This window comes from Alligator mississippiensis, chromosome 7, assembly GCF_030867095.1.
Source record: "Alligator mississippiensis isolate rAllMis1 chromosome 7, rAllMis1, whole genome shotgun sequence".
In the NCBI taxonomy this organism is placed as follows: Eukaryota; Metazoa; Chordata; order Crocodylia; family Alligatoridae; genus Alligator; species Alligator mississippiensis.
The window spans coordinates 73,261,521-73,289,419 of NC_081830.1; the positions used below are offsets into that span (position 1 = coordinate 73,261,521).

Here is a 27,899-nt window from a genome sequence, read left to right on the forward strand (position 1 = left end):
CATATCCCATCATGCCGCGCGCGCGGCAGGGCGGGGGAAGGAGGAGGAGGAAAGGGGCGGGGCTGGAAGAGAAGGCGGAGAAGGAGCGACCAATGGGCGCGAGGGCCCTGAGAAGGGGGCGTGGCCCCGAGAGGGGCTGGGGAGGCGTGAGGCAAGGCAGGCGTTGGCGGACGCAGTCGAATCAGCCCCTAAGGCGGTCCGCGAGTCGCGGCCAGCGCGCAGCGAGCCACCAGAGCCGAGCCGCCGCGGAGCCGCGCGCAGCCCAGCCCAGCCTCTCCGCTCCGCTCCGGGTGAGTGAGTGAGGGAGTGCATGTGTCCCACGCCGTTCCGCGATGCTCATTATTATTATTATTATTATTATTATTAATTTGTAGCGCTTCTCCAATTTGGGGGTTGTTTGCCCTAATTAAGTATGTATGTATTTATTTATTTATTTTGGCACCTTTCCCCCCCCACCCTTGCAAAGCTTTAGCCTGAAGGCGTTATTCAAAAGTGCCCCTCGGGCTCTCCTGGAGCAGTGGAGATCCACACCCACCTCCCCCTGCCCGAGCCCGGGGGGAGAAACAAGCCCCTGCCTCTGGGTCCAACGCAGCTTATTCCTCGCCCCTGCGCTGAGCAACGCGCCCGAGCCCTCCTGTTAAAATGTGATTTGTCTTCCCAGCCTAATAATCCGGTTTTGCAGAAGCTCTTTCCACACTCCTGGTCGCTGTTTAAGATCTCGGTCTTGTTTTTCTGTTCCCCCGCCTCATTGTGATTTGTAATCCAGCGCCTTGTTTGACAGCGGTTGGGGCTGCGTTAGCATCTGCCCTAGAAAATCCATTGTAACGATTCAAGAAGTTTTAAAAACTGCGGGAAGTCAAAGGGGTGTCTCTGAAAGGCAGCTCTTTCATGTGTAAGGTGCAGCAGGGGAAAGGGAGCAGGAACATCTCTCCGGGAAGCCGGCGAGGTTATTGTTGAACAGACGTAATAAAATATCAGTTCCGAGACTTGTGCCGTTTTCCTTCTTCAATTTGAAAGCGTGTGACAGCATCCCATTAAAGTGTCTTTCTCATTTATTATATGCTGTAGGTTGTATCGTGTGGTTCGCTAAACCGTGTGACACGCAATATTTGAAATCAGCCTCGTTGAAAGTTTCACATCTTGACAGCTTAATAAAATGAATCTCTGACAACATATATTTCTAAGCCTACTTATATGATAATTCCCCCCCCGGGGCTTAAAAAAAACCGGAGAAAAACTAAGTTTTATTTCAGACCGCCTTTAGGAATAAAAATCAAGATACTCTAATAATTGTGTACAGCTCATTGAGCTCTTTAAATACAAGACTCCGTTAACTTAAAAATATTATTACTACTTTAAGTTCATCAAGCTGCAGACAGTGGTACTGTGTCTTATCTACAAAGAGCAAATTAGGCTTTATTGTAGGAAAGCTTTAGAACTTGAAGCTTTAAATAGTATCTAAAATCAAGAAATGCTTTTTTAATAAATTGGATTTCAGAATCCATTGCATCTCTTTGATTTTAATTACATAAATGTAAAAACAGAAAGTTTAAAAATGTACTGTATATTGTATGATACCTAATATATTAACACTTCCTATGTGTTCGGAGACGCATGCATGAGAGATGCCACCAGCTGAATGAATAGGTAAATGATTAAGCTTATCAACCAGTGGTTATCATTTTCTCACAAAGAGTATCATAATACAAAGCCATATATACCTTTGTGGCACCTGGCTCTGTAGTGTGGGAACAGAAACCCCAAATATAGGCGACAGCAATACAATGTGGAACTGTTCATCACATGTAACGACATTAGTAATTTAATGCAAAAGAAGGCAAGAACGCTCGGGAAGACATCTGGAATGTTGTGCTCCATTGGAAAAATATGTATTTCATTCCTCTTTCTTTTGTCTTAATCTATTCTTGTGTGATTCATCAGATACCCAATAATGCACATCCCTTGTTATCTGTGGAGAACACTTAGAATTTGTGTAATGTTCGTAAATTTTAATGCATGTCACTAATTGCTGTTGGCTTTGCTTCTTGAGGACTTTTGGTTGAATAATCTTCGCATACTCTGCAGCTGAATCTGGTAAAGAATTAAGCTACTATCATTGAATAAAAGTGTGTGCATGTCCCCTCTTCTGTGAAACAATCCATAAAATGGGTTGGGGTAGATTTATGTTATATCAAAATATTATTAAATAGCTGACATCTCCCCCAAATTCTTTAACCCTGAATGTAGCTTCCTCATACTGGAGTCTTTAGTTACAGCTTAATACATATTTTCTTCCTTTATTTCATCCTGCTTTTTCAAAACTGGTTTATGTTGGTTGTGTTGGTTTTAGGGGGAAGTGGGGAATTTTTTTTAATTTACTACAAATAACAGTCTTTAATTACTTTATAGTGCAAATCTTAAAATATAGTTAAGGCACACTAGATGTATGCTTTCATAGTGTAAGTCAAAGCATTGATAGGTGTTTGATAATATAAGGCACAGCAACTTCTACTTCGTTCTTGTGGAACTGCATAAAAGAAGCAAATTTTGAGGTAAATGTTTGGAGAGCTTCATTCAAACTGGCCCAATTTAAGAAGTGACAGCTCATAGTTGATTGAATGACAGCCATGTGATTTGAGCCTTGCCCGCTCCCCACGCACACACGCTTTTCCTCTCCTCCTTCCCACTAAGGAAATGAGAGATGACCCGACTGGTAATTTTTGCTTCCTTTTTTTTTACAGAGTCAGGTCTTACCTCTACCAGCATCCTAGCTCTAAAATAAATGTAATGGTGAGGGCAAGTGAAAAGTATGGCTTGTTCAGGCTCAGTAAACTGCAAGTGAGAGTTGTAGTCTTTGCCCTTCCTCCCCCTTCCTCTATTTTCAGTGTTAATGATAGTGGGTAAAACCAGAACATAAGAACTATCCATGCTAAACATCCATCTCACCCAGTCCCTTGTCTCCCATAGTGGCAAACAGTGGATGCTTTAGAGCAGTGATTGTTAAGCAGATGACATTCAATACCAACAAATGTAAGGTGCTCTAGCTTGGGGGGGGAAACCCTGCAGCACGCTTATAGGCTTGGCAGTACTATGCTCGCTAGCACCGTGGCGGAAAGAGAGTTGGGAGTCATGAATGACCACAAAATGAACATGAGCCATCAATGCGATGTCACAGCTGGTAAAGCAAACAAAACCCTGGCTTGCATCCATAGATGCTTCTCGAGTAAATCTCAGGATGTCATCCACCCGCTGTACTTGGCCTTGGTGAGGCCGCAGCTGGAATACTGCATCCAATTCTGGGCTCCACATTTCAAGAAGGATGTGGAGAAGCTTGAGAGAGTCCAGAGGAGAGTCACGTGAATGATCAGAGGACAATAGAACAGGCCTTTTGAAGAAAGGCTGAGAGCCATGCGACTTTTCAGCCTTGAAAAGCACAGGCTCAGGGGTGACCTGGTGGCTGCCTATATGTACGTCAGGGGTGTGCATCAGGATCTAGGGGGAATGCCTGTTCACTAAAGTGCTCCAAGGGATGGCAAGGTCCAATGGTCATGAACTCCTCCAAGACCGTTTTAGGCTGGACATCAGGAAAAACCTCTTTACTGTCCAAGTCCCCAAGGCCTGGAATAGAGTCCCTCCAGAGGTGGAGGGAATCTATTCTGGACTCTTTTAAGAAATGTTTGGACGCTTATCTTGCTGAGATCCTTTGACCCTAGCTGACTTCCTGTCCCTTGCAGCCCTAGTATCTATGAAGCACCCTGGGGTGCCTTGAGATCCTTTCAAGTGTGCTACAATGTGCCATGGAACATTAGCACTGGTAGGTGTGTAAGCAAGATTCACAAGAGAAACCAAGAGATTTCAGATAGGAATTCATAGTTTTAAAACAATTCTGACCTGTTGTCTGAGTCTTTTTGAGCTCTTTGCAACAGAAGTGCTCTATTATTTTTCTGTAGTCAAAACATGAGTGAAAATTAAGAGCTGGCTTTTTCTGAGAGATGCTTTTAATCTAATGAGGGTGCCTGGGGGTTGAGAACTGCTGGTTTAGAGAGAGAGTATGAGAAACTGGGAATGTGCCCAGTCAGACCCTCTCAGTTCTTAAAAATGGTATGAAGAGGAGCAAAATTACAAATCTGACTCAAGGTGGCTTTTAAGCCATTGGTTCCACAAATCAAGGCAGAGTCCAAAATTTTCTATAAAATGAAGCTGGTTTTAGCGGTCTTATTCTCATTTCACTCTTACATAAGCCCAGTAATGTCTCCCTTGAAGCCTGTGGAGGTACACTAACAATGGGAAGAAAAAATCAATTGGTGTTAATGATAGCTTTTCCAGTTAATTTGTCAGGCTTCAATAAGTAAGATCTGCACTTTATTACTATGAAGTAGCAAATATATCAAGTGCACAGGTTTTGAATGCTTCATGTAACACTGGAGGCAGGAAGGGAAACCCCAGACCTTTTATTTGGAGGGAAGATATTTTATATCTTACCTTTTGGCCATATTTCTAAACTGATGTTCAAAATCTGTCTTTGATCATCCAAGGGATATGTTTCAATACACATTATAGATAAATGGAAATATAGACATGCAAGCTTTTGTTAAAAAAAAATATATACATGTTTTGCAAGGTGAAATCAGAGCATAGTGTAATCTATTTTCACTTCTGTTAAGATCAATTTGGGGAAGTCTGATTGTGTAATGGCTGAACAGTAAGAAGGGAGGAAATGCTCTTTCATATGAAACTAAGTTAGTTGTGGAAGTTTTGTCCAATAATCTCTTGTATTCTAATTTTTGTGCCCACAAATGTTATGAGTAAGCAAGGAGACATTTTAAATTGTGTTACAATCTTCACGTGGCTTCTTCAGAGAGAGCATGGTACACAGGCAGTTAAAACACTTATCTCAGGAGACCAAGGATGTCTGTGGTAGAGGTGGGATCAGAACCCATTTTTATATCTTGACCACAAGATGATTCTGGACTCCAGTGAGCCCATCCGTATCTCCATATACACTTGTGGATTGAGGTTAAGTCATTCATCCTGTTTTGTGAATGCTTTGTCCATTTTCACAAATGGACAAATGGACCTGCCGAGGCATACATGATGTTGGAAAACAGCCCATCTGCTCTCATGAAGCCCATGTCATTTATTGTTCCTATGACTGTTGTCAACATTTTACTTAACAGAATGCTCCTTTCCTGAACAAATATTTTCCTGTAGGACTGTCATGCAAGAACTAATGCCAGAAAATGTTTCTCTGTGCCAAGTGCCTGTTCTAAGGATCTTAGCCTCCTCCTACCCTGTTGGAGTTCATCGCTTTTCAGTCGGACCTTCCATTGCCACCCTGTCGTGGTTACAAATACACGTGCTCACCAACTGTAGCATTGTGCCACAGATGTTAGAGACAAGATGTTTATTGTAATGCCTTTATTTTCAAATCAGTAGTAGTAAAATGTATTGAAAATTAGTGTCTAGTCTTACTTAGGTTTATTTTAGCTATTTAATTATTTAACTCCTTCAGCCTTTCCTTCTTGATTTAATTTTGATGGGCTTGGGAAATTTTACCAATACTTTGCTTACCTATTTTATTTGTAGCATCGCAGCTATTTTGTTTCTGAGCAACCAAAGTACTATAGAAAATTTGAAATTTTGAGAAGAAATTGCTCCTCATTTGTATACAGCCTCTGGCATATTTGAAGACATTTGTTGCAAAAAAGGAGCATTTGATAATCCATGTACTTTATAGACAGTGTATACTGGGTTACTTCATAATAGCACACTTGGAGGATAAAATTTACCTTGTGCCTGTCTTAACAGGTTAGGAGATCTTCATCTCCAAAGTCCAGACCTTGATGTACACGGAAATAAATCTGACACAGTATCTAAGTGTGTATCTTTATTTAGATAATGAAAAATCTATTTGAGAATTCTTGTTTTATTTTATATGGTGAAAAAAATATTGAGCAACCACCTTGCTACTTGAACACCATCCATCCTCTGCACTGAATCAGGCAAGAGCGTTGTTAGAAAAATAAGGTGAGATCACAAAATTAAAGCTGGGATAAAATTCCCTGGTGAGGGGCAAATTAAGATAAAACTAAGAGCTAATATTTCAGTGTTTGACTTTGCAACCTTAATGCTTTGTTTTTCAACATAAAAAAATCACATGAGCAAGAAAAATAGGAGGTTTGGGGTTTTTTTGTGGTGTGGGTTTTTCTAATAGACAAAAGCAAAACTATTTTAATAAATACTAGTAGCAATAAATGTAACATTTTATATCCTGTAGGAATGAACATTTAAAAGAACAAATATAAAATGGTAGAGATGTAATTTACCAGCCACACCAATTGCATTAAGGGGTTTGTTGAACTGCTTCTGTACTGTAAATATAGTAAGTAGCCAAGCACTTTGGCTCAAACAGGGAAAATTTGGAAATAAGAATATACATTTTTTTGGAAGAAAGTTCTCCCAAAGAATTTCAAGCATACCTAGGGAGTAACACAAACTATTTTAAAAATACAAAAGGGCTGTATTAGTATTGCTGTAGGAAACACAACTCAAACTTTCAAAGAAGTCCGGATATAAAGGAGGAATGCTTTTTCTTTAATTTTTCAGACACCAAGTTCTACCTCCTAACATGGTCATCTGATATTATACTAACTATAAATCCAGCTAATAAGATAGCCCATACAACTTGTACTCCAATGACTGACTTATTCTTGCTGTGCTCTAATCAATAAACCAGTGCTATGTTGCAGTGCCTTAAAAGCACAAGCTTCATTTTGTCTCTGTTGGATTAGAGTCTGTCTTGCACACAAACACACAGTCTTTTTAACCTCCACTTATGTTCCTTACTGGGTTCTAGGCTATATCAAAGCAGTCACTCGTAACAAAAGTTGTCTGGTTACTTCGCATTCAAAGTAGCCAGTCATAGTACATGGCAAAATGGCCATTACCTGTTGTCACAGGGCTACGCAATAGCTGTGCTGTTCTTATGTGCCTGTTTTCAAAACACTGGCTATATACAGACAGTCATTTCCACCAGAAGGTATTTCTAATGTTCGAAATATAACCTGGGTACAGACATCCTCCTGCCCTATGGTTGAACAGCATCAGAGGCAAGTTCTTGAGCCAGGGGGCACTAGAAGGCCACCGCTACCCTTGCGGGAGCTCAACTGACCACCTGTAGCTGCCACGGAGAACAGGGGAGGGTTTCTACCCTGGAATAATTTCCCCCCCCCCTCATCCAACCAATCAGCTGGATGGTCATTCTCTCATGGGAGGCCTCCTGACTCTGGCATACCCTGGAAGATTGTCAAGAGAGGAGGTAGTTTCAGGAGCCCTTCTGAAGGGGCACAGGCAGCTTGCCTCACCCCACACTGCTCCAGTGAGTTAAAAGTAAGAGTGAGCTGACTTGGAGCAGAGAGAGCTCTGGGGGAACTGATAGCAGAACAGAGCAGGATGGGTGGGAAGCTTTTCACTGTGGATGCAGAGCAGCCTGCCTTGCTCTGTACTGCTCCAGGTCAACTGGGCAGTGGGAGCAGGAAGGGGAAGCTGGAGACGCTAGAAGGCAGGAATGCAGAGACTTTCCCCAAACCTGGCTCCTGGCTTCCTCTGCCTTTTAAATCACCATCCCCACCACCCAGCTGAGCAACAAGGGGAACTTGAGGGGAAGCCAGCATGGCCAAGAAGCTTGCAAGACCAGCTTCTGCCTATGTTGATTTTCAGTCACCAGTCCTGCCACTCAGCTGAGCAGTGGTGAGGCAAGAGGAAGTAGGCATGGGGTAGTGCTCCCTGTGCATGGCTCCCATGCCTGGGAGTGGAGTAGAAGGAGCTACATGGCAAAGCCTCCAGCCATTTCTTACACTGCAAACCACAGAGTAAGAAGCAAGCAGGGAACAGCTAACAGCTTCTCTTTCCCTTCCCTTGGTCTCTGGGATGAGGTGGGAACAGCTGCCCCCCATGCCTTCTCCAGAACAGGGACCCTGGTCCCAGTAGTTCCCTGGCTCCATGCCCCCTGGTACCTAATAGGAGCTATGCTAAGGGTGAAATTGTGAAGACATTCAGAAACTCTCCTGGGAGCAGTTTAACCTTGGTTAGTCCCAGGTTATTTTTCTCTAGGAGTAGCCATTGTTGTTCTAGGAGAAAAAGCTTGAATGTCTCCATTCTTTGGGTTTCTACTGGGAGAACAGCAATTATCATGGTAGAAACTGAACATTTGTACATGGTCACTTAGTGTGAGACTTTGTGTATAAAGACATTGATCCCCTACACTCCATGGTTAGGTGATTACATTCTCAACTTTTGTGTCACCATTGTATTGAATATACGTCATAAATAAAAATCTATGAAAGCTGCTGAATGTAGCTAACATTATAGTGCATCTGAACTTAGACTTGTATTTCTGCGTTCTTGACTTGCTCAAAGAGTGCAAAGCTGTTGGATACTCTTTGTATGGACAAAAGTCTCTCTTCATATAGAGTCAGTGCGAGATCATCTGTACGGTAATGTATTCAATATTAGGTTGGTTTTTGGTTTGGAGGGTTTTTTTAGTTAACTAAATGTGACCTAACTTTCAAGTGGTGTGCTGGCCTAGAAATAATAAAGTAATATTTTTCAAGTTTTAATTTCTCTAAAGGCATAGACACATACAACCTGCTGCAGATGAGAATTCAGGTTACAAGAATGTTTAAAAAGTATGATCAGACTTCAGTTTTATCTCAATACTTTAATATGGGGGATGTATCTTATGATTATGCTGTACTTTATTCAGGTAGCTGTTCATTTTAATGTACTATTTATCACTATTACTTGCTGAACAAGAACTTAGAATAATTGGACTTCAAATGTTTTTACAATGCAGGTCCCTTATGTGAAACAGAATTTCTTAGATGTACAAATGTCAGTTCTCCTTTGCTGTGACTGGCCATTACAAGATAGCTTGAAGGAGCTTCAGTTCCCTGTTTTATCCACTGTCTTCTCCTGGCTTGAATCTGTATACAAGTGTACCTTTTTGTGTTACCTTATCCCACCTAAAGGAAAGAACTTTAACTCTCATCAGCATGCCATTATTCAGTGACAAAGGACTGAAATCTCCATTGTGATACAAATGGAGGTGCTTGCTCAGGCACAGCCAGTTCTTCACCTGCTCTGGCATTATATATTACTTGCTTTACACTCTACATGAGTACAGGTGATAATTCCTGCCCACTCCTGCATGGCTGCGCACACCACACAGCTTAGAGGGAACACTATTCAGGAGTGAGATAGTTAATGTCCAAATAAAAAACGTCTCTGCCTCTGAATCGGCTCCATGTTGATTTTTTTTGACTGAACATGATTTCCTTTAAAGTCTTGAGATGTGCGTCTCTAAATCACCCTTAAGACATCTTTTGAATTGCTTCCTGTTACAAAACTAAGGCTTCTGTACTTCCATTTTGCTCTTCAATACAATAACAAAAGAAATACATCTTCTAGTTGCCTCAGTTTGTAAGTATGTGGACTCTATTGTGGCAGTATTCCTTACACAGTTTTTTTCAGTGAGGACCTTGGAGGCATTATCCTAACTACAACTTATATATTTTAAAATATTTTTAATTGGTTCAATAAATCTACTCTCCTAGAAAGCTTTTCTTTCCATGTCCACATTAAAGCAGTTATTGGAGCATTTAATTGTTGTGTACTTCACATAGCAATTTGAGATCACTGAAGCAGTTCATGGGTGGGGGGGGGAGGGGGAGGTTCTCCCTGAAACATATTCAGTCTTCCATATGAAAGCATCTTCTACAGTTTCCCCCAACTATTTATAAATATTAATCAATCAAAACCCAAGGCAGGCTGAGTAACTTACTGTAATAGCAAATCTTCAACATGAGATCCCATTGCTCTAAATGAAAGATGCATAGTACTCTATGAAAATAATAAGAACTTATATAGCCAAGATATTCTTTGCCTGAGAAGTTCTGTGATAAATGGCTTGGGAAAATCCAAGTTATTTTGACTATAAATAGGCTAGTTTATTGACATGTTCATTTCAAATAGAAGGAATCGGAATAGTTGGGGAAGAATACAGAGGACAGAACAGCGAGGGAGGAATTGTAGAAGAGTACAAGAAAGGGAGGAAAGAAAAGGAATGAATAAACTCTAAAATGGAGGAATGGCTTTGAGCAGTCAGTCAGCATGTGTGTAATCACCAAGCCATGTAATAGCATCTTCAGTGTCCATGAGCACGGCCTGTATTCCGCCACTGAACTTAGAGGGCAGTTATCAATAATATGCAGCTTAATGTGTGTTTTGCCATTGGTGGGCAATGGATCAACGTTCATGTTGTGTCAACCACCAGTACCTGGTCCACACCAGGGAAACTAAATATCCTCCTAGTGAACCGAATTCTGAGAACTTTGAGGAATCCTGGTGTTACTGCTACCAACCACCCAGATGTCATTCAGTCCTATGGCTTTCAGGCCATTGGGCCTGCACTCCTAATTTTTGATGAGTAGAGATGAGCACATCCCTAAATTCCATTCATTCAAAAGACAGCAAGTGGGGTCATCAGAGATATGCCAAAGGGAAAAGTTCAGCCAGATCCAAGAGGTGCTGAACAATATCTCACAAATACTAAAGAGAAATAACATAGTGATAGATGTGTCTTTTTGAAGCAGGTGGTAGGGAGCCTGTGCTACTTCTCAAAGTGTAGTTGGTATGTTCACTGACCAGAAATACCTTTATTGATATTGAGGTAAGGTGTTCCACAGCTTTTGAGTTAAAACTCTGAACTTCTGGAAGTTTGATGCAACTGTTTTAGAAGCACTTAGCCAAATGGAGATCTGTGATAGAAGATCTGGGAAGGACTTTGTCCCTGTATATGTGGTAAAAAGTAAGAGCTTCAGGTATGCATAAGTATACCTCATTTAGCACAGTCCCAGGTGTCTCTTGGTACTGATTAGCCTGACCACAGACTACACCAGCTCAGCTGAATCTCTCTATCTCCTGTTCTCTGCATGTCCAATACATACATTAGCAGGGAAGCTGAAGGTTGAGGAGACAGTGGGATAATATAGGGACTGGCATGATGTCATTAAGAAATGTTCTGGGGCTATTATTTTTGTTCTTGTTTAAGGAAGACTACAGCAGGAATAGGAGGGGTGCATAAGGAAGGCTTGTCCAGCAATTAGGATCTGTGACTTTGGTCATCTGGGTCAGTTCACTGTTCCTTGACAGACTTCCTTTGTGATCTCGGACTAAGTTGCTTCTGCTGTGTCTAATCACCAGAATTACCATACATGGCAGCAGCAAACTCAGAGTTGCTACACTGTGGGTGCGTCTGCATGAGACGTCATGTTGTTATAGCAGGCATGAACTAGGATGCCACTAGTACGGCACAGTAGCTCATTGCTACTGCTCAGTAGGATTGGAAATGACATGTGCAGTGTCGGGACTGGTGGTTACTGCGCAGTCATTTAGTGCTTGCTAAGCATCTAGAATAATCACAATCGGACCTCCCCCAACACCACCACTCTCACCCAGATGCACACCAGCTCAGTCCTCCTCCCTGTGTTCCATGTCCTAGTAAGTTGAGAGCAGACATGGAAAGGTGGTGGGTCTATGCCAACTAAAGGAAGGAGTGGGGCAAAAGAGTGGAGATACAAAATCCCAATATTGGATCTGGGTCATCTGTACTCATCCAACTGTAGAACAGGAAGCTTGGACAGGGATGAAGAAGTCAGCTATTGGTATCAATGCAGTGTTTTGAGAGAGAGACAGCTTGAGACATGTGAACTGCCCTGTTCATGCCAGAGGGTCTCATCGTCCTCCTTCCTCCATGTCAGTGCTTCTGAACCTGTGATGAACATTAAGCATCCTCACCTACTTGCAGTACAGTGTGCTTGACAGAGGCTCCAAGCATACTTGTTCTCAGCTCCTTGCAGAGAAGAGAAGGGCTTTCCCTGGAGAGGAGCTCAAACCCTCAGAGAGCACCTGATTACAATGCTGGGGTTCCTCTGTCCTTCCTGTGGTATGTACGTGGCGGGAACAAGTGGGTAGGGCTTGTGCCCTGGCTCACACAAAGGGAGCATAGTCAGTCATATACTGCTAGAACTTTCCTTTACCCAGAAAGGGTGGGGGGCACTTTAACTGTAGCAAAGCTGGCATTCAGCTGTAATAAATTAACAGCGTTTTCTCAGATCTGTGTGGCAGATTCCATCTGTTCTGCCTTTCGTGTGTGAACTGAAGTCCCATGCAGGGAAAGCAGAATATTGGATTCAAGATCTGCTGTGTCTATGTGAAAAGAGGTTAAAACGAAGAGTTCAGTCTATGGAAGAATAATCAAAGATGGTAAGAGATAGAAAAACTAAGAGTGAATAATATTCATATAAACAAAGGCATCAAAGTAAAATTTTGAAATTGCAGCTGGCGTGTTATGGTATGATGCAGGGGACGGTGGATATGGACAGGTAATCATTTCCAGTGCTGCAGTTTTTTGGGAAATCTGAAGTGTTGGAAATCCTTGCAAAAGAGGGAGTACATGGGCATTCTGGCCTGAAGCTGCCCCATCACCTCTGTGGGCAAATCAGTGATGAGGTCTGCTCTGACTGCTGCCCTGGATCCTTGATGGTCTCAGGGAAATTCTTGCTATGCCTTTCACAGTCCAGGGTGACACACAATTGTGAAAGCTGTGTGCTGCAGCAACAGCTCAACTCTTCAAGAAGAGCAGCATAGAAATGCTGTCTTTGTACATGTTCTATATGCTCTCTTTTTGTGCTAGAAGAAAGGTGTTTTTCCCAGCACAAATGTTAGGTTTGTCTATGGAGAAAGAAGTGCTAAAGATACCAGCATGTAATGAACTGAAACCTCATTTGCTTTCAAAAACTTATTTTGGACTTCATGTACTACAGCAGGGGTGGGCAATTATTTCAGCTGGAGGGCCGCTTAATGAGTTTTGGTTAGCTGTCGAGGACCACGAGGGTAGTCCCACCCCTTGGCAGCTGCCCTGCCCCCGATTGCTGTCTTGGGGCTGGAAGTCCTGCCCCCTGACCTCTGACCTTTGCCACTGGAGGTCCTTCCCTTTGCCCCAGAAGTACACCTTTTGGGAAGGGGGGTTGCCTTCTTAGAACTGGAGAAAAAACAAATAAGATACTAAAAATCAAACATCCACAATAACATCATTTAATTTCATTTAAAAATATATATTTTTGTCCTGATTTGTGTGTGTTTGTTGTGTATATAGAGGTGATTGCTCATAGTTGTTAGGGGCTGGAAGAGACCTTACAGACCACTGGGTCCAGCCCCCCTGCACATGGGCAGGAAAGAGTGTTGGGATCAGATGACCCTAGCAAGATAGGCATCAAGATGTGCCACCTCTAAGGGGGAGTGTATTCCAAACACTTGGCTTGTAAAGAAGTTTTTCCTTATATCTAGCCTGAAGCAATCTTCAGTCAGCTTGTGCCCATTATTTCTTGTCCTCCCCTAGGAGGACACAGCTTTGTCTCCACAGCTTTCATTCTGTGTTGACAAAGAAAGGATCTTAGGACAGAAACAGGAGGGTTCTGTCCTTACACTAGCTTAAATATACATAATATTAGCACAGGCAGGTGTGCAAATACCTACATGCAATTCACAAGAGAAACCCAGAGATTTCGCGTAGGAATTTGGCATCACAAACATTTTCCCCTGCTGTGAGCTTGTTGAGTTCTTTGCAACAGAAGAATTGCTCTGTTATTTGTCATGAAGTCTTACTGTCATATATTGCAGGGTATGGGTGGGTAAGGTTTGTGGGGGACCGTGGATGTATGTTGTGTGTGGATGTGGGTGGATAGGTATGGGGTGTATTTGTGGAGCTGTGTGGGTGGGTATGGGGTGTGTGGAGGGGGAGGGTGGCTGGGGGTATGAGTGTGGGGTGTGCGTGGAGGACGTATGATGGGTTGTGTGTGTAGCAGTGAGCGGGGCTCCCCCCAGAGGAGCATGGGTGTATGTGGGCTGGGGTGTGTGGATTGTAGGGAATGGTGTAGCTAGGTGCGGTGTTTTGTGGGATGTGTGATTTGTGGGGGGGGGTTGTGGTTGTGGTGTTTGCGGGGAAAGGTTTGTGGTGGAGTGTACATGGGAGCCCCCCACACATGCCCCCCTGAGCCAGTCAGCACCCGCCTGTAGGGACGTGCCTGGGCCAGGTGGGATCAAAGGTCTGGCAACAGGCTGGAAAAAGCCCTTCGTATTTTGCCTACCCCTGTACTACAGCTTGCTGCAGCTATATGCATATTGGATAGGTATACAATTTGTATCACAAGACACCAATTTTTTGACTTATCACTAGCAAACAGTGTTTCTTGCAATATCTGCCTATCAGTTAAGTATATTGGAACACTTTGGTTCCACTACTTTGTAACACAATTGTACTCTGTTCAACTGCATAATTGGCGGAAAAGGCTAAGAAATGTCAAGACTCTGAAGGCAGCATTAAAGTCACCAGGCAACTATTAGAAGCATAAAGTTCTTTGAGGAACAAAGTTGCCTTAATCAGGTGTAAAAAGTTTCATGCATGCTGTTCTTGGTTAATGTGCCTTATTTACATTGAGGTCCAGCAAGCGCTTGCTCCATGTACCTACAGAGCCTTTTTTTTCACTCCCAAGACTGTATTTAAATGGAATACATTGGAAGTATATTGTATATGTGGAGACCAGAGTTAGGTTTCTAAAAAAGCAAAACCACTCCAGCATTTATGTTAAAATTGTGTGCAAGTTAAAATGACAAGGTAGTGAGCACTCTGGGTCCTTCAGAAAGAATCAAGCTCCCAGACTAAAACAATTCTTCCAAAAAATTGACAGAGGCACTAATCTTACCAATACTCTCCTTTTTATGTAGGATATTGCTTGGATTGGGCAGAATACCAGAGGCAAGATGGAAAGTTTGGTCTATTTTTAAGAAAGGAGCTAAGTATAAACTAGTCTCAGCTATGGTACAAGGAACTGGGCTTTTTGATATAACAGTTGGATTTTGCTATTACTGACATAGTGCCACTGGGGCATTGTGTCTCTAAGATCAAAAACTCTTCCCTAAGGACTTTATACCCTTGATAAACAACTCAGTGAATAATTATTGGAGTCTGGTGATGGGATAAGTAGGGAAGGAAATGTGAATGACATAACTACTTGCTTTCCAGTCATATTATGAGGCGTTTAACTGAGATGGATAAAAGAAAGCTATAGAGGTAACAGACCTAGATTTTTATTGACAATTTTGGTAAAATATGAAGTCACAATGAACTTGTTGATTGTCTTAAATACAGAAAGCAAAATTCTGGAATAACTAAAGTAAATGGCAGGGAGACCTGCCAGCTTCAGCGAGGTTGTGTTTTTACCAAAAAGCTGTCACTAACCTGAATATAAAGTTTTATACTTCAACAACTTTTTGAAAGTTATTTTCCAGAGCGAAGCAATGAGAAACTCACCAAGGTTCAGTGCTGCCACCTATTTGGAACAACGAATAAGTAACATACAGTACAAACCTGCACAAGAAAACTTCTCTGCTGGACCAGGCACAAGATCTGCAGAGTCCAAGATTCTGTCTCCAACTGCTGCCAACACCTAATGTTGCAAAAGAAGGTATTAACTAGAGGTGCATCGATACATCGGTCCCATATCAGATCGGCACCAATACAAGGAAAATTGAGAGTATCGGCAATTGGCTTTTTTTTGGCTAACGTGGCCGATAAATGCTGCGTGTATGTGTGCAGCCGCAGCACAGCACTCGGGTAGCCAGGAGCACAGCCCAGCAGCGTGGAAAGCAGCCAGATCTGGCTAGTAAATCTGTTATGGGGGAAGGGATGTGTGGGGGTGGTGGGACAGACCGAGGCCCTTTTGGTGAAGGACGGAGTGGGGCTGGGGCAGGGGTAGGCTCTGCCCAGGCAGGGCAGGACATGGGACAGAGCTGTGGCTCATCCAGGGGGTGCAGGGGGGGTGGCTCTCACTGCTGCACACACCCCAGGGGGGCATGTGCCCCTGGATCTGTGCACGGAGTGAGGGAGGGCTACCACTGTGGGCTGGGGCAGGCTGTGCTCTGAGCAGGCAGTGGCAGTGCTGGGAGGGCGGTTGGGGGCGGCTAGAGCCGCACCAAAATTCACTGTAGCCCCCCCATTCCCAGTGCCACCTCTGCCCGCCCCAAGTGTAGCCTGGTTCAGCCACCCTGCCCTGCTGGGAAGAGCCCTGCACCACTCCTGGCCCCAGCCCACAGCAGCACCCTGCCCTTGCCTCATGCACAGATCTGGGGGCACATGCCCCCCATGCCCTCCCGGGGTGTGCGCAGTGGCAGGAGCTGACTTTTACCCCACCTCTGCGACCAGCCAATCACAGCTCTGTTCCATGCCCCACCCTGGCTGGGCAGCACCTGCCCCAGCTCCACTCCCTCCCTCACCATGGCAGGCCTCTATCTGCACCCCTACCCTATCCATCACAGCAGGCTTACCAGCTGGATGCTGTTTTCCATGCTGCCAGGCTCCATATTGACAGTCAGATTGGTATCAGCTGATATGGCTTGTTAAAAATTGGCCATCGGTATTAAACCAAAAAATCTCTATCGATGCACCCCTAGTATTAACAACGCTGCAGCAGGAAGCTGTGAGCTGCTTCTACTTTTGTTCTACATTAGATCTTATCCTAGCTCAAGCCTAATTTGAGCCTTCATATATGAGGTTTAACCCAACTTCTGAATCTTTGTCTTCCTGATAGTTCAGAGTATGCTTGAAATCCATGTAAATGTTCAGTTTCTTTTTGAATTCTTGCTAAGTTCTCATCCTCAACAAAGGTGGAAGACATAAGCTATTTGTGTGTATTTTTTTTTTTTTTAAAGGGGATAAGGGCTGTGAAAAGGACCCTGAGATCTATACCTGTGGGGAGACAGCGGAGAGAGGAAGGAGGGTAACTCCTGGTATAAGGGCTCGTTGCAGGCTCAAGGCTCATCCTGAAGCACAAAGGAGCACCATATCACTATATATGGTGCTGTGGTGGCACAGAGAAGATGTAAATTCAGTTGTGCCTTTGTGACATCAGGCAAGTTTTTTAAAACAGGGATGCTTGACCCCTGGTGCTGGGTCATCTGGCCTATGAGGCTTCCCAAAGGCCTATATGCTGGATCAGGTGATCAGGGCAGTGCAAGGTCTGATCCCAATGTGCAGGGCTGGACAGTGGTTTGTGGGGCAGGGTGAAGGTGGCATAGGGCCCTCGGCACATGAGGGAAGCTAGAGGCAGCACAGGGCCCTGATCCCAGCATGTGCAAATGGGCAGAGGCAGGACAGGGCGTCAGAACCCCAATCTCGGTGCATCTGGATGGGAGGAGGCAGCACGGGGCCCTGATCCCACTGTGGGTGGGTGGAGGCAGCGTAGGGCTCCAGGGCCTGATTCAGGGGTGGCAGAGGGCTTGCTCCCATTGTGTGGGGCTTGATCCCAGCTAGTGCTGGGAAAAACACCTTTCTTCTAGCACAGAAAGAAAGCACATAGAACATGTACAAAGACGGCATTTCTATGCTGCTATTCTTGAGGAGTTGAGTTGTTGCTGCAGCACACAACTTTCACAGTTCTGGGTCACCCTGGACTCTGGAAGGCACAGGAAGCATCTCCCTGAGACCATCAAGGATCCAGGGGAGCAGTCAGGACAGACCAGCCCCAATGCCAGTCATCTGGCCCATGCACAAAAGTATTTAACACAACTGTTTTAAGCCATTCTGTGCTTAAGTTTCACCACCTATCAGATAAAGATAATGTTCTCCTATCTCATAAGGTTATTGCAAGAATAAAACTCATTAGCAATTGCAGGAGGCACTTGTAGTAGTAGTAGTTCAATTTGTATATGATTTAATAGTTTTAATCCACTATTACATACTACATATAAATACAATGTAAAAAACTCTGTGGACAATATTTGTCAGGTGTTTTCTCTCTAAAGCAGCTTGTTACAGAACACCATTAGCGATAATTAGCATCCCTAATCACATTAGACTCTTTATAAGGTACAATATTTACAACAGACTCCTTTTTAAAACAAGTATGTTGTTAGGAATTTTGAGTTCCAAAAACCATTTGTTTGACTTGAAACTAGTAATAAATTGATTAGCCTAGATTCTTATCAGTACAAACAACTTTCTTATTAGTTCTGATAAAAATAACACGCAGTTTAAATATCTCTTCATGGTGTCTGTAAATGTAAAATGTAGTAGAGAGGCTATAGAAGAACATTTGGAACATTGGTAAAGAATAAATTACATTCTCTTTCTTTTATTTTTATGTAGAAAGTATGCCCAAGAGACTGAAATGTATTTTTCATTCATAGAAAAAACCATGGCATTGAGCAGAATTGCAGTAGGTCTGTGAAAATTATCTTGATATGCTATGGAAATGGGGACTTGTTCCATCATTTAAGGCTTGCGAAGTTATGGCAACAACATAAGACAGATGTATTCATATGAAATTTGAATCAGTTTTTCATGCTTGGGTAGAGTAGATTTGAAGTCTGTTCATTGAACAAAACATATATCTCTTAAATAGCAATTTAAGACTACTTTAGAGAGATTTCCTGAGGCAGCGCACTGTTATTGTATAAGGCTGTTTCACTTACACATAGATTATGGAGACCAATGAAGACTTCTTCCCCCTTCCCCCCTTTATAAATTGCTACTAATCTTTTTTTTTATTATTATTTTATCAGGTTGAAACACTTTATGATTGAAGTTTGACTGTCTCTTAGCTTGCACAAGGCATAATTAATTAAGACATGTTATACTTCTTCCCCTAGAGTCAAAGTATAATGTTCAGCTGGCCGACTTGCATGAATAATCCATCACTTGGAATCATTAACTTACAAGACAAGCTACAGTAATTGATGTCTTTATGCAAGCTATGGAAATGTTCAGGGAAATCATTTATTTCTCTTGCTGGTGCATTTTTAATTAATTTATTTATTTTAGAAAGCTTCACACGGTCAGTAGCAGTGGACTATAACCTCCGAACCAGATTCTCTTGAGGTTAAATACCTCGGTGGAGCTACCTGTCCCCTTTCCCCTTTCTTTTGTGTGCCAGCATCCCCCTTAGAAATAAAAAGAAAAGGAATCACTTTAGAATATAAAGACTTAACAAAATCTACACAAACCATGTGAATCAGCTGAATTTAATCTCTGCCTCTACTGGCACATATAATGGATGGTGATGCATATTTATAGCTTTCCTCTTTATGTTATAAAATTTGCAATCAAATGTTCATTAAAAAGCAAAGATCAATATTTTATGTGATTTAAATTTTTAACAAATATTTATTGATCATAATTGGAAGTCACAGCTTTAACATAGTACAGGTTTCCCTTGATTTATGCTGTACACGTGTTCCCAGAGAACGGTGCATAAATCAAATTCGCATAAAGTGAACCCACTTTACAAAGTAACAAATAGGGATAGGTTCCCATGGGAGGGAGGGAGGGAGGGAGTAAGGCTGGGACTAGGGAAAGGGTAGGGGGACGGGTGCCGCTCCCGGGGCTGCACAAGGCAGCAAAGCAGAGGGAACAGAGCGGCACTCACCCCAGCTGCAGCGGCCTCGGGAGCAGCCGGCACCAGCTGCCTACAGGCAGTGGACTGCACTGTGCTCTGCCTGTCCCTACTCACCTCTGCTCCTGGGCTGCGCTGTGCCCTGGTGCAGGCAGCTGGTGCCGGCCGCTCCCAGGGCCGCTATAGCCAGGGCTGGGGTGAGTAGGGCCAGATCCCTTTCCCCTCTCACCACAGACTTACCTGATTGGGCTGGGGAGTGGCATCTATGCTGATCACATAAGAGTGAATTTACCTCACATATAACGAATTATGGGTCTAAATATGCTCATTGCATAAGAGTGAATTTGCATGTAAAGAACCCGCATAAATCGAGGGAAACCTGTATGATAATTTAAGCAGGGTTGCATACAGATTTATGGCACTCTAAGGACATAGATAAACTGACCTTTAGACTTTTCTTTACTTCTGTTCCAATATATTAGTTGCAATTATGTATTGATGGATAGAGCTGGAGCCAGATACATTTTGGAGTATCTGAACTATCAGATAGTATTATATTTTGAAGAAGTGTATAAATGGTGAAGTCACATAGCTTACTGCCAATTTTTGAAGCCCTTTCAAAGTGTTAATTTATAATCTCCAAAGCCATGTCTAGATGGCAAGTAAAGTGACTCCTACTTTTATGCTTATTTGTTAAGGATGTTGATCATTACCATTAATAGTCTTTAAAGTAGTAATGTCTGTTTTTAGTTTTTAATCATTTCAGCTCCCTGCAAGGTAAATCTTTGTCGTACTTGGGTGGATATTCTCAACTCAATCTGATTGGCTCGTGGTGTTGGTGCTCTCATATCTGAATTGATATTGAACCAGTGATCCTGAGTAGGAAGTACGATTCTCCTGTGGATTCTGTCTTTTGTTTAAGATGTAGACTCAAGGATATAACCCAGGGGTGGGCAATTATTTCAGGCAGAGGGCTACTTACCCAGTTTTGGCAAGCTGTAGAGGGCCGCATTGGTAGCCACGCCCCTTGACAGGTGCCCCGCGCCCTGTTCACCATCTTGGGACCAATGTCTCAGGGCCAGCACTGGTGAGGCCCAGAGCAAGGCACAGGCTGGCAGGGGTCTATGGAGGTGGGCTGCACCAGCAGGGAGAGGGGGGCGCTGGCCCAGCTCTGTTGAGCCCCTGGCAGCTGGGACCCTGTACCCCTGCTGCCCTGCTCTGGGCCCCACTGGCACTGGCTTCGGGACCCTGGTGTGGGCCCCAGACACCCGCTCACTCCCAGTGCCCCTCAGCCCCATGGTACAGGCAGGGGGCAGTGTGCAGCCCTGACACCCTGCTCCCTAGCGGAGAACGTGCTGGTGCTCAGCCTGGGGCTGCGAGCAGCTGTAGTGCAGAGTGCTGGCCATGGGGTGGGGGAGGGGCCACTTTTCCCCCACCCCAGCACTCAGCACCAGCTTGTTACCCACCCCTGCTGCCAGCCTGGGCCCTGCACTGGTTCCGGGCATGACCGTCGGGGCTGTGCACAGTGACAGCAGCTGCGGCCCCCCCCTTGCTGCACGGGCAGTGTTTGCCACTGCCACCTCTGTGCTGCCCAGTGTGTGAGCTCCGGGCAGGCAGCAGCAGCAAACACTGCCCAGCACAGCAAGCAGGGGGGCCAGAGCAGGTGTGGGGCCCAGGCTGGCAGCAGGGGTGGGTTATAAGCTGGTGCTGAATGCTGGTGGGGGAAAAGCAGCCCCTCCCCTGCCCTGTGACCGGGCCCCACCCTGTAGCCACTCACAGCCCATGTGGGGCTGCTTGGGCCTGCTCAGGACAGCTCCGTGCGGGCTGTGAGCAGCTGCAGCAGGGAGCGCTGGCCACAGGGCACAGGAGGGGCCACTTTTCCCCGGGCTCCTCCTCTCCCTCCCCCTTACCTGAGTTACCGGGGTGGTGCAGCCACATGGTCCCAGGCTAGAAGCTTCTGCTGGGGCTTCCGGCTGGGGGGCAGGGCCAGCAGTTGTGAGAGCCCACCAGGGCTTCCACTGGGTCCTACTGCCCCTGGTTCCTGTCATTTTTTACAGGAACCAAAGACAAATAAATATTAATTTTTTTAGGGGCCCTGCAGGCTGGATAGAATGGCCTCGTGGGCCGCATCCGGCCCGCAGGCCATATTTTGCCCTCTCCTGGTGTAACCCCTTGTGACTTTAAAGGACTCAGACAGAAGTGCAGCTCCCCACTGTAACTGAGAATGTTCTGCAGGAAGCATTCTGAATGGCAACAGTCCCCTGGACCAAGCAGAAGAGCACTGCTGGGTGTAGGTGGGAGGGAAATCAAGCTTCTGGCTGCCAGTTTACAGCCAGTTGCCCTTGGCAATGGCCCCTCCGATCTGCTAGTCCCCTGCCAGCCAGCTCTGTTTTTCAGAATGGGAGGGGGGAAAGGGAGCAGAGGGATTTTGTTCTAGAGGTTCCACAGCCAGCGCTGGAGGGTGGGGTGGGTGAATTGGAGCGCCCCCCCCCCCCCACCTTTGGAGGGGGCGGTCTCCAATACAGCCACTCCACCCTCCAGCAGGGACAGAAAAAACTCCAGACTGAACTCCCTCCACTCCCTTTCCCCCCTCCCATTCTGAAAACAGCGACACGCTGGGAGTCAGCGCAGACACAAGGTACAGAAGATGCTCTGTTTTGAAATGTCTTCATCTGAACCTTCATGCACCCAAAAGTGAATTTTGAACAGATAATGCAGTAAAAGCTTTGTTATCCGGCATGAGCGGGGTAAGGGGGGTGCTAGTTATCTAAAAATTCTGGTTATCTGAGAGTTATAGCTATCAAAGAAGACAGGAGCACAGTGCAGCCATCCCCGCCCTGCCCCACGCAGACCCCTAGCTAATGTAAACGACAGAAATATTTGATGCGAATGCCAGATGGACTCAGCAAAAATTCTGGTTGCTAAAGTGAGGATCTGTATTGGGGGATATTGGAAATTCTGGTTAATAGAGTATTCCGGTTAATAACACAGCTTTTACTGTATTCAAATTTTTCACCCAATTGGCCATTTTTTAAGCATTCTGCAGCCGTGCACTTGTGTTCGGTCATGGCTATAGACCGCTTTCTGTGGCCAGATTGGGTGAAAATTGTCACTTCCTGCACCCAAAGAGCCAACGGAAGTTTAGGGGCATGTCATTTTTTTTGGTTTCAGCAAGCTGATATATATAATGCTTTATACTGTGTAGACTCCCAGTCCTAAGTCTGTCTTCACTTTCAACTGTATTTGGAGAGTAAGAGAGGTTTAACTTTGGTGTAATGCTGTTGCAAAATGACAATATGGTTCTTCCATCAAATAAATTCTTTTGAGGAGTTGGCACTTTTGTATATTCATGTGCACTTGGGTTACACAGATAAAAGTATAGTGAGTTCATAGATGTTGGGGTCAGAACAGACCTCAGTAAGTCATCGAGTCCAACCCCCTGCTCTAGTCAGGAAAGAGCACTGGGGTCAGATGACCCCAGCTAGATGCTTGTCCAGTCTCCTCTTGAAGACCCCCAAGGTAGGGGAAAGCACCACCTCCCTTGGAATCTCATTCCGGATTCTGGCAACACTTACTGTGAAGAAGTTTTTTCTAATGTCCAGCCTAAATCTGCTCTCTGTCAATTTGTGGCCATTGTTCCTAATTACTCCAAGGGGTGCCCTAGTAAATAGAGCATCTCCTATTCCCTGCTGCCCTCCCCTGACAAATTTATAGGCAGTTACAAGATCACCTCTCAGCCTTCTCTTGTGAAGGCTGAAGAGATCTAGGTCCCTCAGTCTGTCCTCGTAGGGACTTGCCTGCAGGCCTCTGACCATACGAGCGGCCTCCTCTGAACCCTCTCAAGATTCCCCATACCTCTCTTGAAATACGGCGCCCAAAACTGGACACAGTACTCCAACTGCAGCCTAACCAGTGCCGCATAGAGGGGAAGCATCACCTCCCTGGACCTGTTTGTCATGCATCTGCTAATACATGATACAGTGCAGTTAGTCTTGTTGATCACTTTGTCACATTTACGACTCATGTTCATCTTGGAGCCAGCTATGACTCCAACATCCCTTTCCACTGCTGTGCTGCTGAGAAGGTAATTCCCCAGCCTGTAAGTGTGTTGCTGGTTCTTTTTGCCCAGGTGCAGCGCTTTGCACTTGTCTTTGTTGAACTGCATCCTATTTCATTCTGCCCGTTTTACCAACCTGTCCAGATCCACCTGGATCCGTTCCCTATACCCTGCTGTGTTAACTTTGCCCCATAATCTGCGAATTTAGACAGAGTGCTCTTCACGTCCTTGTCCAAGTCACTGATGAAAACATTGAATAGCACCGGTCCAAGGACCGAGCCTTGCAGGACTCCACTGCCCACATCTTTCCAGGTCGATATCAACCTATCCACTACCACTCTGGGTGCGACCCCTAAGCCAGTTTGCCACCCACCTGACTGTGTAATCATCTACCTCACAGCCTGTCAGTTTATTTACGAGAATGGAATGTGATACCATATCGAAGACCTTCTTAAAGTCTAGGTACATGATACCTACCTCGACTCCTACGTCTAAGCATTTTGTGACCTGGTCATAAAAAAAAGCAAACCAAGGTTAGTCAGGCAGGATCTACCTGCAATGAAGCTGTGCTGATTTCCTTTCAGCATTATTTCCCCTGCTGGGCTCCCACAAATGAGATCCTTAATGAATTGTGAGTTGTTATCAGGGTAAGGCCTACTGAAATCCAAGGAGTCTTTCCATTTGGACTGAGAATCTGTGGTGCCACAGTGCTATTTACTCTGGAAAGGGTATTGGGTGGTGAAGAAGGAAAGTGGCTCCCTGGGATACTACAACAGAATTTCAACAACACGTTTCTCAAATTTTAATTACTTTGAAAAAAAGTAAACAAATTACACATGAATGTAATCAGCAGTCATCATAACAGTGGTTGGCACTTGAAAGCAAGGAAAGTTAAATCTGTAGATAATGGACTCTCTTGGACTAGAATATCCTAGTAAAATAAATCTGTATTGACTCAGGGTTATGTATAAGTAACAGATTCTTTTTGTAAAGCTTTGCGACATACTTTTCCTCCTATATCAGTAACTTTGGGAATGATGTAAGCTTGGGATAAATCTCTTAATATTTAAACAAGCAACCAGATGGAAAGTTAAGTACATGAACTAGTGGGATTTTAAATTGACTGACATGGAAACTTATCTACGTTGCTGAGGGAATTTTCATCCATCATTGTGATGGATAAGCTGCTGACATTTTTCAGTGGGGTTTTATTTCTACCAAATAAATTGTGCATAGATAATATCAAGGCTTGAGAAGTTTGACTTCTACAAGTCTGAAGATCAAGTCTAAGATCAGTATATAAAGTCTCTGTATGCCATCATACACATGTATCCCCACCCCCCACAAGCAATGCTCCTTGCCAATTAAGAGCTATATATAGCAAGCTCCTGTCTGCTGAGGCTAACAGGATGCCTTTCAGTGTAAGATACTACTTCTTATGAGTGAAGCCTTCAAAGAGTAGCCCTTCAATAGTAAAATAGCTTTTTGTCACATAATTATTTTTAAAGTGATCAAATTTTCTATGAATTTATTTTTAAAATAATTGTTCATTAATGTGGGTCAAACAGTAGGATGATACTGTGTGTGTGTGTCTTAGTTTTTTGTTGTATTTCATTGTTATCTGGCAACCAATAGATGACCATCTATAGATCAGATCAGCCACTTCACTAAACTGTCTGTTGAATTAGCCGCATTTCTCCATGCAATTCATCACCTACAGTACCTAACCTATCCTGTTTACTGTACCTATCTTGAATTGTTTGTTTTGTTTTGTTTTGTTTGCACCTCTTGTCCTCCTGGCTTTCCCCTCTTTTATAATATTCTTAGTGAATCTTTGGAGTCCGTTTTAGTGCCTTTATCTTTATTTCTTTCATAACTCTTTTTCTTCCAAACCTGTTTCCTAACATCATATGCCCTGCCTCCTTTCTTGTTTTTTGGTTTTTTTTACACAATAATTTCTATCATTTTTAAAGAAGTGCCAGGTGACACATTTTTCAAAGGACAGGCTCTGCTCTCAGTTTTCAAAACGTGAGCTCTTTCTTGCTTGCTTGATGCAAAGAAAAGCTTGAACATACAAACCTTACAGGGCTCAGAAATAGAAGGCAGATAAAAAAAAAAATTAAAAAACAAATTTATTAATTTTGCATGATCTTTTGGCTTATGGGAGCCCAACTCCCAAAAGTGATTTTTGAACAGGTAATATTCAAATTTTGGGATAGGTGAATCTGACACTAGTGGAGGAAAAAACCTTTGTCCTACTCTAAACTTCTCCAAAAGTTTTCTACCCGAATGCTTTGCATATCAAACTCCATCTAATAGTGTTCCAATAAATTTGAAGCTTTCCCTCCAGCTACTCAGAGGAAAAATACATTTTGGGTGCGTCTCCACATGAAATTAACACAACACAATAAACTCTGGAGCAGTTTGAGCCAGCCAGCTGCTCCCGGGCACAGCGTCTACACATGCACCCAGAACAGCAGCAGTCTGAGCAGGAGTGGAGCAGCCCCAAGCTGGCAGCAGGCTCAGGGGGTCAACCCCAGGCTCTGGATGATGGCGTTGGGTGGAGAAGGGCTGGCTTAGTTATGAAAATACTAAAGTGTGAAGCTGTGCAGTAGGTAGCCCCTGCTCTTTAACATCTTTGTGCCCCAGCAAGCCCCTGTCATCATTTACATGTGTGTTTCATGTCACTTAATTACTCTGCTGTAAAGTAGTACTGTCCCCAACAGAAAGGTAATTTATTTACTGCACCCTAATGCACATGTAGACTGACACTTTACTACAGAGCTAATTAGTCAACTCCTTAGTAAAGCACATGTATAGATGGCACCCTGTGTGTCTGGTTTCCCTCTTATCCACCCCAGAAAAGCAATAATGTAAATAAATAGTGAAAACACTTTCAGTGAAATCATGTCAGTATATCCTGCTTAGTTAAATGCATCTCAGAATTTAATACAATAGCTAACAGAAGTTGAAGTGTTAGCCATATGTGATTGGATATATGATTTTTATAGTAATGAGTTGATATCATCTTAAAATATATTGGAGACCTTTCTTTATATGAATACATTTTATTAGTGATACATAACTTTTCTTCTTGTACTGCTATCTCTTTGGGCTCAATTTGTTACAAAAGAATGTTTTTATTTTTAGTGGGAGATTTCCTTGAACATAGGATATTGAATTGGGCCTTCTTTTAGAGTGGTTTAAAAAGACCAAGAAAAGGGTCAGATCTACAGCTTGAGTACATTGGCAAAACTCCCTTGCAATTCAGTGCCAGTACTGTGCCAGTTTACAGCAGCTGAGGATTTGGATCTAGGTAGTGACTTTGCTTGCAATATTGGAAATGAAAATCTAGCCCTTACATTTTATTTCCAAAAGTATTTTAGCATTGTTTCCAGACTCCTCTGAATCACTCGGATCCAACTTGGGGATGGAAATGAAGTTTCTTATTGTCTTCCTAGAGTCTATACTGTTTTCAGAAACTTGTTATCATATACATGGAAACACTGTAAGTCTTGTTCATCACAGTAATCATTTAAAGTAGACTTGGACAGGCTTTACTGTGCTGATTTTATTTCAGAAAGATAATGTAAAATGTGACTTCTTGGCTCCATGATGAAGGTATTTCTTATAAAGAATGGCCTTCCTGACTTTCAGTACTCAGTAGAGCTTTATGATTAACTGATGCTACCCTCCTCTTGTTTAGCAGCAAAATGAAATATTCCAAACTGTTTGGGGAATACATGGCAGATTGATCAAAACATTGTAGATGCCCCCAAATAAGTTGTTTTATTTTGGGATATTTTTTTAACTAAAGCAAAGGAACTTGGAAAAAAAGAACTAAAACAATGAGTCTCAACCTTTTATAGACTCAGTGCACCCCTCCATAATTTCTCTGAATTTAGTAGCACCCTCTGCAGATATGTGCAGAGGGCTCCACTCCTCTTCCCTGCACAAGGGAGATCTGCCCTTCTACCCCCCTCCCCAACACGCACGTATTTGTCTTGATACATGAAGCCCAGGTATTCCTGATTTGAGAATCACTTTCCTGAGTGTTTCAGTTTTTGCAGGGTCTAGCTAAGAGATTTGAAAGGGACTTGATTTTCCAGAAGTGATGAGCTCCCGCTGTAAAGATCAGGGCCCCTGTCTGCAAGTAGGGATGGTCCTGCATAAATCATGGATGACAAGGTGCAGACTCCCTTGCCCTACAGGCTCACTCTCACTCCCTTGCTTTTTCTTGTACTTTTCTTCTCCAGCATATCTCAGCTCCAGTTTTCAGCTGCATTTCTGAAATTAGATAATGTGGAGCAGCTGGCTGGGAGAACAGATAGGAT

General features: G+C 43.7%; 1 protein-coding gene across 1 annotated transcript in view; it reads left to right on the top strand.

The window, feature by feature from the left end:
* The first annotated feature begins 179 nt into the window (after nt 1-179).
* SERPINI1 (serpin family I member 1) overlaps nt 180-27,899 on the top strand; it is an 89,653-nt gene continuing 61,933 nt past the window's right edge. Inside the window, exon 1 of the mRNA XM_059731125.1 lies at nt 180-290. The gene's annotated coding sequence lies outside the window, so the exon portion shown is untranslated. The remainder of the gene's footprint in view (nt 291-27,899) is intronic.